This window comes from Chrysemys picta, unplaced genomic scaffold (genome assembly GCF_011386835.1).
Source record: "Chrysemys picta bellii isolate R12L10 unplaced genomic scaffold, ASM1138683v2 scaf5595, whole genome shotgun sequence".
NCBI lineage: Eukaryota > Metazoa > Chordata > Testudines > Emydidae > Chrysemys > Chrysemys picta.
This window is the reverse complement of record NW_027058295.1, coordinates 1-3,000: the sequence shown is the minus strand read 5'-3', so window position 1 is coordinate 3,000 and position 3,000 is coordinate 1. Positions and strand designations below refer to the sequence as shown.

General features: G+C 54.8%; 1 pseudogene; it reads left to right on the top strand.

Annotated features, from left to right (window-relative positions):
* The first annotated feature begins 108 nt into the window (after positions 1-108).
* LOC135980656 (sialidase-3-like) lies at positions 109-2,990 on the top strand (annotated as a pseudogene).
* The last annotated feature ends 10 nt before the right edge of the window (positions 2,991-3,000 follow it).

The window sequence follows — 3,000 nt, the reverse complement described above, 5'->3', positions numbered from 1 at the left end:
AGGAAAAGCAGAGCCAAGCAACTAAAGCAGAAGCCAGCGCAGCCGTGAGGGGAGCTGCTGCAGCCCCGCCCGTGCTCCCTTAGGGGACGGCAGAACCAAGAGCCTAAAATGAGGCTCTTCGATCCCTGTTTTAGCACCTGCTTGGTTTTCAGAAGTGCTGAGGGCCCAACAGCTCCCCCTGGTGGTGGGGTGAAGTGTGAGCTCCAAGGCCCATCCGGTTCTGAGCCGGCCGTACGGGTTGGTCATCATAATGATGAGTGGGCCCCGCTTGCTTACCCCTCTGACCTACCTGTTCTCGTCCCCTCTCCCCTGCTGCAGTGGGGGCCCAGGGAGCCCTTGACAAGCGCAGTGTTACCGGGTCACCGCACGATGAGCCCCTGCCCGGTGTACGAGCGGAAGAGTCAGACTGTTTTCCTGTTCTTCATCTGCGTGAGGAAGCACGTCACAGAGCAATGGCAGATCTGGACCGGGAAGAACGCCGCCCGGCTGTGCTATGTCTGCAGCGGAGACGCCGGCCAGACCTGGAGCTCGTTAACGGACTTGACGGAGCAGGTGATTGGGGAAGACTTGAAGGACTGGGCCACGTTTGCGGTGGGGCCGGGGCACGGGGTGCAGCTCAGCTCCGGGAGGCTGGTGATCCCGGCTTATACCTACCACATTACCACTCGCTGCTGCCGCCTGCCACTGACCTGCTGGACCCTGCCCCGGGCCTTGGTCTTTTATAGTGACGACGGCGGGCAGCGCTGGCACAAGGGTGAGCTGATTAAAGGCACGAAGACGGGGAGTGCCAGGTGGCCGAGGTGGTGTGCCAGGCCTGTGACCCCGTGTTGTACTGCAATGCCCGCACCCTCTGCCGGTGCCGGGCAGAGGCGCTCAGCACAGACCAGGGGCTGACATTTGAGAGCCCCTCCTCATGCAAGAAGCTGTGCGAGCCGCCTCACGGCTGCCAGGGCAGCGTGGTGAGCTTCACGCCGACAGCAGGGCTTCTAGAGGCCGATGGCGTGGAAGAGCCAGACGCCCCAGCCTACGAGACGACCTGCCTGTTGAACGATGAAAACGCCCCCTCCACCATCCGCAGAAGCACCATGTCATGGCTGCTGTACTCCCACCCGATGGATAAATGCAAGCGGGTCGACCTGGGCATCTACCTCAACCGGTCCCCATTGAATGAGGCCAAGTGGGAACACCCCTGGCTCCTGTACAAAGGGCCGTGTAGTTACTCGGACCTGGCCGTGTTACAGGAAGCGCCAGCGCCGCTCCTGTTTGGCTGCCTGTTTGAGTGCGGGGTGAATTATGCGTGTGAGGAGATCGCCTTCCAGCTCTTCTGCTTTGAGGATCTCCAGAAGGGCAGAGACTCCTTGGAGCAGCAGCCCAAAGCAAAGCTGAAATCCGTCTAGGGGTGTTCTCTGGGGGAGTATGTGAGGCACCTCCCCACGAAGATCCTCCCCCCCATGAGGCCTGGGCTTCCAAAAGCAGCCTCTTCTTTCGGGTGTCTCTTCTTTGGGGTCCGGGATTTCCTACAGCCTGGTTTGCAGAAGACTTCCTAGGGAACAGGGAAAGAGCGCCCCAAACCCAGCCCCAGCCCGGACCTCCTGCAGCCCCAGCCCTGCCACAGCCGGGGGAGGAGCGCCCCTCCCCCAGCCCAAACTCAGCCCAGATGTTGCACTCCATATGCTTTATAAAAATATGTTTATAAGAGTGAATATGGTGTAACTGGAATATGCTTTATGCAAAAGGTCTCTTGTCAGGTATCATTACAAAGCTTATAATCTACTGAGTGTGTTCATCCTATTTGAATGAATGTATCATTCTTGTATCTGAAACTAGGAATGTGAAATATAACTCTGAGGTCCTATTGTAATTATGCAAATTGTGGGCCATTAATGGTGGCTTGGAATCTTGATGGCTCCTATTCACTAGGACAGTTGGCTGTAAATGGCTCTGTTTACTTGCAAACCTCCCTGTATACCTGGGTGCCAGCCTGTGGGTAATGAAGCCTCACAGGACATGTGAACATGTCACATGATCCATCTTAAACCTGGTGCTTTTCCATTTAGAAGGAGGGGTGGGAACCCAGAGAAAGACAAAGGATTCCCACCTTGTGCCAAAGATATAAAAGGGGGTGGAACAGAACAAAGGGCGCTTCCAGTCATGAGAGAGCCCCTGCTTTTCACTTAAGATGCCTGCTGGAACTAACAAAGACTGTACCGGGGAAAGGATTGGGCCCAGCCTAGGAAGGAGTCTAGTCTGTGAAAGAAGCTTATTGGAACATCTTGTTGTGAGAGGCTACCGGTGTGGTGCTTCTGCTTTCTCCTGTTGATATCACTCGGCTGCGTGCGTGTGTTCCCTCTGTGTGCTGCCCCAGCTCTGCAGATAGCTGACACAGCAAACCCGACGAGAACCCCCAATAACCACAGAGTCTAGTAAGGTACAAAGGCACCTCGGCCAGGTTTATTGCGACCCTGACACAATTTCAGTTCCCCGTAGATTACTTAGTCTACCGGGCATACTGCTAGAAAGTGCCGCTCGGCAATGGACTCAGCTCAGTGGCGGGACTTTCCACTGCCCCCTCAGCCGGACAAAGACACCACCCCAGGGATACATTCTTATACACAGGTACAAACAAGTTACACATCACTCCTGACGTATTGAGGTGCAACCCCTCTACGTAGCAAGGTACGACCCCTCTACGTAGTAAGGTGCCGCCTCTCACCTTGTACATGTTGGTTGGATCAAAACAACTCTATCCATCATTTTACCCTTTTGCCCCTGTCATTGGGATGGGTCGGCCTGTTCCCTGTTATCTGTGGAATGTTCCGGTATAGTGTATCTTGGTACCATGTTTATACTGTAACTATGCTAAATGAATATATATTTATGCAACATCAGCCCTTTCCTTGCCAGCTTCTGTGAGCAGGGCCTGCCTCTGGCTCACAGCTTCACTTTGCTTTATGTTAGCGAAGTCTTGACCATTACTTTGGTTCAGGCCTTAGGCCTCAT